General features: G+C 36.4%; 2 protein-coding genes across 2 annotated transcripts in view; one reads left to right on the top strand and one right to left on the bottom strand.

Moving 5' to 3' along the window:
• Positions 1-557, top strand: part of LOC135198424 (uncharacterized) — a 2,053-nt gene extending 1,496 nt beyond the window's left edge. Inside the window, exon 2 of the mRNA XM_064225954.1 lies at positions 1-557. This exon is cut by the window's left edge and continues 1,233 nt beyond it. The gene's annotated coding sequence lies outside the window, so the exon portion shown is untranslated.
• Positions 1-8,454, bottom strand: part of LOC135198823 (low-density lipoprotein receptor-like) — a gene marked incomplete in the record, with an annotated part of 1,079,059 nt that overhangs the window by 545,847 nt on the left and 524,758 nt on the right.

Genomic DNA, 8,454 nt, shown 5'->3' with positions numbered 1-8,454 from the left:
TCAATTTGCTATTTCAGAGTGAAATGCCTCTGTTACATCAACTTAGAAAAGAACTTACCTCTCTCATTATGAATATGTGTTCTGATTTTATGGAACTTAGCTATGTGCGTGGTGCAGATATAAAGCGTATTGATCCAAGTAATGAAAAATATCATGTACCCTTAAAGAAGGTTTATCTTGGATTAAAGGGATCAGCTACAATTCGGAGTATAGCAACAGAAATGGGAGAAGATCACAATATGGTTGTGTTGTTTTATACACATTGCAAAAATTTCCTTGTCGAATGTGTTAAACAAATTCAAGGAAGATTTGACGGAATTGAATATTTTGACTTTTTATCCTGCTTGTACCCTGAAGTTGCTTACAATTTGAGTGTACCTAGTTTAACATCCATAGTGACACGATTCCCATATATGAGTGATGACATTAATGCTCAGGAACTTGATTTGGAATGGCGACAGCAAGCTATGAATCCTAAACTTAGTGCCAACATGAGCTTCATGGATTACTGGCATGTCATATTTTATGAAAAAAATGTGACAGGATCTCATACATACCCAGAGTTAAGAAAGTTCATTAGCCAATTCTTTGTCGTTTTCCGTCGTATTCTAATGCATCGGTTGAGAGGGTGTTCAGCCATTTACTACTAATAAAAGATGATCACCGATCAGCTCTCAAGCAACAAAGTCTGATAGGACTTCTTACTACAAAACTAACTATGCAGGCCAAGGAAAAAACTCGTACAGGAAGCTATGACCCTCCAAAAGCCATGATCAGCCTGCACAAGAAAATGAAGACTAATGCAGATGATGAAGAAACTCAACAAATACGAAATCAGTTTCTTGAAGCCCTTAAACAACAGTAACGGTTTGCTATATCAAGAATCTGGTGACTATCTTTTGCTATCCTCTCCTCCTCCTCCAATCAGATCGACCGTTTGCCAGTAATTAGTATGGTTAAACTGCTAAAATCTGAAAAGTATTCTGGAGTACACTGTTCAAGAATCTATTATGTTTGTATCATGAATCAGAAAGATTCACTTAAGTATCTCATTTCTTAATCTAAAATCTTTTCCTAATATATATTATTTTCATTTACATATATTTTGAGTAATTTCAGTTATATTCCAGAGTGTAAGTGATAGAAATCTGTATAGGTTTCATATTGTCAACCCCCCCCACCAAAAAAAAAATATTATAATTAGTTGCATGTGAGAGAAAGGGCAGCTGCATGATTTTTTTTTCTTTTTCATGTTTTCTGAATTTAAATTGGTTACCCATGTATTTTGTTTCTGAGAGTAAACGTAATAAGATGTATTTAGATTTTTTTTATTTATCCCCAATTGTTCTGTGAAATTTACTGTAAGTGCTTGAAATTAGTTAGTGTATTCTACTATTATTTTTTTCTGTATGTGAATGTCTAAAATTAGTCAAGGAAGAAATCAAGGAAAATTAACTGGCTGTCGAGGAAAATCAAGGAATTTTAGCAGCCCCTACAAGGAATTTTCATTTCGGCTAGTGTGACAGGAAGAGGGCGGGCAATAGCTGACCTTATGAAAACAAGACGAGTAGATATTCTCTGTGTACAGGAGACAAGATGGAAAGGTAACAAATTGAATTTATAAAATTTGTGGCCATTTGCCACGCGCCGGAGCCAAAGGCCATTCAGCGCATACATATCAACGGGATATATTTACTAATAGAAGATACACTTATATAATTAAATCAAATGATTAAAACCAAATTCAAATTAAAATACTCAATTAAATATCATAAAACAAATGGATTTCCTTAAGAAATTTAAAAATCTCCTCTGTGGGAGCACCCTCTCCTAAAATATCTGACAAAGGTTTGTTGGTGAAACCAAACCGACGTCTATGATTAAAATAAAGAGGACAGTCAACAAATATATGCCTCACTGTAATGCCAACATTACAATTGGAGCATTGAGGAACCTGCCTCTCTGCTCCACTAGTTAAAAGATACCGGTGAGTTAAAAAAGTATGCCCTATACGCAGGCGTGTTAAAACTATACTAGATCTTCTATCCATCCCAACAGAAGGGGACCAGGGATGAACAGAAGGTCTGATCAATTTCAGCTTTAAATTACTATTCAAGTTGGACCAGTGATTTTGCCACTTAGTCCTACAAAATGATTTAATAAAAAAAAGTTTAAAATCTTCACAGGGAACCCTCACAGAGTGGGAAGCCCGGGAGGAAGCTGCCTGCTTAGCGGCTGTATCAGCCAGCTCATTACCACGAATTCCCACATGCGAGGGAACCCAACAAAATTCTTCACACTGATGTGTTTTCGAGAATGCAGGAGGACCAGCCAATCCTGCACCTCTTGAATGAGTTGATTAGATGGCATCAACTTCTGTAGTGCAGATAGAGAACTCTGGGAATCACAATAAATAATATATGAGTCCCCAGTGCTACCTGTACTAAAAATAAATTTAAAAACACTAAAAATAGCATAAATCTCAGCATTAAAAATTGAGAAGTTAATAGGGAGGCTTTTTTTAATTGTTCTCTCACCGATGATGACAGAACATCCAACTCCATTTGCTGATTTTGACCCATCTGTATATACAGCAATCGAGTTACTATGCTCAGAAATATGGGCCAAGAAGCTAACTTTAAGCTGAACACTTGAGCTGATCTTTTTGTTGTCTCTAATTTGGCAAATATCTAAAGGAGGCCTACACCATGGAGGGAATTTAGAAAATGTTGTTTCCATAACCAGTGGAGGAATAAGGCCTACCTCTCTCGCACTGATGTTTAATCTAACTTCAAGGGGCTTAGGTAATGTAGGTTTAGTTGGTGCTCTGTCAACAGGATGTTTTATATACTTAAAATTTGGATTAGACTGAGAGGTTAGTGCTCGTGACAAATATCGGAGACCCTGTTCCTCCCTCCGAATGAAGAGAGGAGGAAAACCAGAATCTACATAAAGGCTCTCAACAGGAGAAGTTTTAAAAGCACCTGTACAAATACGCAATGCCATATTGTGTACTACATCCAGCTTGCCTAACAAGGTCTTACATGCCGAGCCATAAATCTGAGATCCATAATCAATCTTACTCAAGCATAGGGCCTGATAAATTCTTAATAAAGTAGTACGGTCAGCTCCAAAATTCAGGTTACTAACAAACTTTAAGAATATTGCACCGTTGTTTAACATTAACTGCAGTCTCATTTATATGTTCAGCAAAAGTCAATTTTTTGTCAAAAATAATTCCTAAATATTTGACTTCATCTTCATACAACAAAATAGAACCTTCTAAAAATAAGGTTGGAATCTCTTCCCTTCTACGTTCTAAAAAAACGTATAGCTTTAGTTTTCTCAGCAGAAAATTTGAAACCTTTACTATTAGCCCAGGTAGTAGCAGCATTAATTGCAATCTGAATTTTAGTACAAGCTTCAACTGCAGTAGCTCTACTACACAAAATAACAATATCATCCGCGAATGCTTGACCAGTTACTCCAACAGGGAGATGTTCAAGTAAACCGTTAATGGCAATATTAAAAAATAAAGGTTGGACTAAGCACACTCCCCTGTGGAATGCCTTCTTCCTGAAGATACTCTGATGAGAAGGTAGACCCAATTCTAACTTTAAGGTACCGGTCAGACAGGAAGTCTTTGGCAAAATTAAACATATTGCCACCAAATACGCCATTCAACAGCTGCATTAAAATACCTGCCCTCCAGGTAGTATCAAACGCTTTTTCCAGAATCAAAGAACACTGCAATGGTTTGATTTTGGACAGCAAAAGCATTCTGAATCTCACGTGTGAGACATAATAAGGGATCCAAAGTACTACGATTCTTGCGGAAGCCAAATTGCCTCTTCGACAACAGGCTCTTTGTTTCTAATAACCATATCAGACGAAAATTCACCATTCGTTCGTAAATCTTGAAGACACAGCTGGTAAGAGCAATAGGCCTATAACTTTTGGGATGACTAGGGTCCTTTCCGGGTTTGAAAAAAGGAACTATGACAGAGTTTTTCCACAACTTGTATGAAGTCCCTGAGCACCAGAATTCATTTAAAACATCGACAAAGAATTTTTTTGACTCCAGAGGTAAATGAGAAATCATGGCATAAATAATATCATCTTTCTCCAGGTGGATGTTGGAGAGGACAAAGATAAGGCATATTCGAATTTCGACAATACTAAATGGAAAGTTATATGCCTCAGAGTTAGAACAAACAGGCGGATTAACTATAGTCATGTTTCTAATATTGCGAAATTCAGGGGAGTAGTGACTGGGGCTTGAAATGCTGGAAAAGTGCCGAGCAAAAGCCTCTGCCACCTCTCTTGCATCCGATATAACTACCAAGTTGATTTTCAAAATCGGTAAAGGGGAAGGGGAAAATTTCCCTAGTATTTACGGATTCTATCCCAAACCAGAGAAAGTGGCGAGTTATACTTTAATTCTGATATGTACTGATGAAGGATTCCCTCCTTGCTTCTTTAAAGACTTGCTTTTTGTTTGGCGAGGTTTCTCTTGTATATTATTCTATTAACTAAGACAGGACGCCTTCGATATCGCTTGTAACTGGCTCTTGCAATTTTCCTACTCAAGGCACATTTACTATTCCACCAAGGTACCAGTGGGACGACGGGGTTTCCCTGATGTTTTAGGAATTGACATCATTGCCCCTCCAATCATTATACTAGCAAGATATTCGTAGGCAGCTGAGGGGCAAGGAAATTCATTGGCCTTACGATTGACTTGGGTAGATTTTTTCATACAGCTGCCAATCTGCCTCCTTTATCTTCCACTTGGGTAAAGATGGGAAGGGTATGATTTTGTACTACTTAAGATGGATGGGATAGTGGTCGCTTCAATAGAGATTTTCATCCACTGGACCACTTATAATCTAATCGTAATGACGACGAACATATTGTAAGATCAATTGCTGAACTAGAGTTATGGGCTACATCAAACCTTGTAGGAGAACCGTTGTTCATTAAAACTACATCATTGCAATCTATTAATCTTTCAATTATAAGTCCACGGTGATCACACCTACCTTCCCCCCACAAAGTATGTTTTGCATTAAAATTCCCCATCAGAATGAAAGGCTGAGGTAGTTGGTCTAAAAGTGATTGCAAATCTTCAACCTCTAATTGTCTTGGATTGCCAGCTCTGTCCACCAATCGAGTTTCTAGGCCAGGTTCTAGATAAAGAGAGCACAGAGTGACCCATTTATTGATGAAAATCTGTGTTGCACAAGCTTGCAGTATGGAGTCTAATTTGATAACTTTTTGTGGTAATGACTTGGCCGCAATAATACATGTACCACCATGAGGAACGGTCACCTACAGGTGGTGGAGATCTGTGAAAAATAAAGTTTCTGTCCACAGTTAGGAGAAAAACATTACCAAGTTTAGTCTCTTGCAAACAAAGGGCAGCTAAATTATGCTCCTTGAAAAGGACCCGGACTGGTTCTCTGTTTGAATGGAAACCTCGTATGTTCCACTGACATAGAGCCATTATTTACTATTAGATTTATCGTGACTCGAGATGGAATCACGATAGTGTATAAAGACCAGTAAACAATCATTTATCTTTAGTTTGTAAGAGAAATATTGTAAACATTATGCAGTGCAAGATGCGTAGATTATTATATATATATTGTGTGGAATTGGTAGTTATAGTATAATATTTCTTTATATTAAGTGTTTTGAAGGGTTAAATACGTTAAGTGGTGGTTTAACCCTAAGTAATCTTTAACAAGTAGTTAAGTATTGTCGTTGGTGAATGCGGGTCGCGCATGCGTGGATCGTCAGTCGTCTCCGACTGATTTGAGTCAAGAGTCCGGCAGTACCGGTTTAGTTGTTTAAGTGTGAAGGTCATCGTCGCCTTACGGTAGCTCAACATGCGAGGGGGGTAAAGAAATCAACACAACTTCAGAGAAATAATATCATCATGTATTACAGCTAAGTCTAAGAATTTATAAGTGTTTTAGGTGATAATACTTGAAAAGGGCATGCATGCACGATAGATATTGTTACTGACAGGCATTTGTAAATGAATAAGGCTATTCTTCGGATCGTGGTATAGGAAATGACACAATGGTTTAAAGGTTAGTAATAAGTATATCTATTCCTGGTTAAATAATGGGTTGATACGATCACAAAATATGGTAATTTAAGACGTATATTTAAACACAACGTAATTTCTCGATTTATTGAACAGAAAAGAATCCTTGAAAATAAAATCTTGTTCGTGAACCTGGTAATATGCGAACCAAATTTATTTAGGGTAAGTTTGGGTTTTCATATTTATTGAATATTTTATATGTTTACTATTTTGGATTCTTTTGAGTAAAGATATAAATGGTGCCGTGACCAGGATTGATTATTTTTGTGGGTGATGATTGATAATTGGTAACTGATTGATAACGCATATATTTTAACTTTGATATTGGTGTTTATAGGCTAATAGGTGTTTTACCAGTATTGCGCTTCGAGAGAAAGTGTTCGTTGCGTCGGGTTGTTATGGCTAGGATGGTATTGGCAATTTAGAAAACTTTATGCCGTAAATCATATGGGGAAAATTGTTGAGTAAGATATTATCGTTCCCTTTTGTAATTGCACTCTATTTGATTAATTGTATTTATCGATCGTAGTAGGAAATCACGAGTGTGAAATTTAAATTAGTAATTTCGTTCTCTTTAGCTTTCATAAATGTTTAAAAAAGGCTATCAAAACCCTTTACAACGACGAAGGTTGAAACTTTTGGAAAAAAAATGAACTTTTAAGTGATTGAAAATCATATATGCCATGTACATTTGAATTGATCAGTGTTAATCGTTGCCACTAATTGAGAACATTTAAGTATGAAAATTGATTTTCATTAGTTGTGATTTTTATTGAAATAATAATTTTGGAAAGTTGTTGAATTTTAGTAATTCGTTAATAGTTAAGAAAGGAAATTTTCGAGTTGTGTATTAGTGAGTTGCGTCGACATTGATAATATTGTCGCACTGGCGACCATTTTGTCAATGATCGGGCAATCATTGTTGGGTTAAGCTAGTCTCGCATTAATTAAGTAATAACGTAGTCGCACTGGCGGCCATCTTGTTAATGACCGAGCAGCTAAGTTGAAGTTTATTAAACGAAAATTTTGTGGGAATTTAATCTAGTTGTGCTGTTGAAAATAATGAACATAATGCATTAAGTAATTATAAGGTAGTTCCTTCCTACACCCTTGCTTGGTCTATTTTTCTCCATTAGTGAACAGTTTGGTGAATTATTAACAATGTTGGACATAGAAACATCAGACGTAGGAATGTCTGAAACATATCAGATAATGAAAGTGAGGAAAAAAAAACGCATAGTGCTGATCTAGGACATTCTCAGGTAAGAAAAATGGAAAAATGGCCTTTGATGAAATAAATGAAGAAGAGGAAAACCTTCATTTTATAACACGCTCAAAAGGTGGTGCTACTTGTTATGATATCTCATCTGAAGAAGTAAAGGGGAGTGGAAGCAGAGGCAGTTGTACTTTTTATAGGAAGTAATGATCTAGATAGTGAAGATGCTGAATCAACAAGTGATATTCGAAATAATACATAGGACTAGTAAATGATATCTCCAATGTGGATGGAGTCAAGATAGTCTATATCGTCACTGTAGAAACCCCGCACAACCCTGAGATATGTAACCTATGATGAATATCGAAAAGGTCGAAATAGGTTGAACCAAAGGTTACGTAAGTCAATCAGTTATAGTCATTGGTAATGGTCTTACTGAAGAGGATCTAGGCAATGATGGAGTTCATTTGACTCAAGAAGCCTCTGAAACACTAGCAAAAAAGATATATGAAAGAGTCAGCAGTGATGCTGATTCAGGAGAATGGTAATAACACAAGTGGACCAAGTGGGGTGGGGATGAGGGACTACGCATCTTGCATTGCATTAATTATAAGCTGTATATAATTATTGTGATAAGTTCTGAAGTGAATTTCTCTTGAAGTGTGTTGATTAATTGCATTTAATGGGGTGGTTATATATATATATTAAATTAAAATTTGCTGAAATTGTTGAATATTTGTATTTTGTATAAACAGTTGTTGGATGAAATTGTTGAAAGTCTGGAAAGGTTTGTTGGTTTTAGCTGGTTTGATAATTATCATTGGAAAAATGGCAGAAAGAGAAGCTTTGGTGAGGTCACGAGGGGGTTACAAGGGTGTGATCACCAAATGGATAAATAAGATAGACTCTGCTATTGCCGCAGGTAATGTCAATACATTGTCTTCAATCAAGGATTTATTCATAAAACAAATGAAGATTGTGCAAGACCTGAATGAAAAGATATTGGCTTTAACCACTGAAGAAGATCGAATGAATGAGGTGGAAGAACAAGCAGAATATGAAGTAGTAATTGGAGAACATTGGTATAAGTTGATCAATGCCATCACAGCGATGTCAGGAAGCG

The sequence above is a fragment of the Macrobrachium nipponense genome, chromosome 22 (genome assembly GCF_015104395.2).
Source record: "Macrobrachium nipponense isolate FS-2020 chromosome 22, ASM1510439v2, whole genome shotgun sequence".
Taxonomy (NCBI): Eukaryota; Metazoa; Arthropoda; class Malacostraca; order Decapoda; family Palaemonidae; genus Macrobrachium; species Macrobrachium nipponense.
Note: the sequence above shows the minus strand (reverse complement) of the source record. Positions and strands in the feature narration are given on the sequence as shown.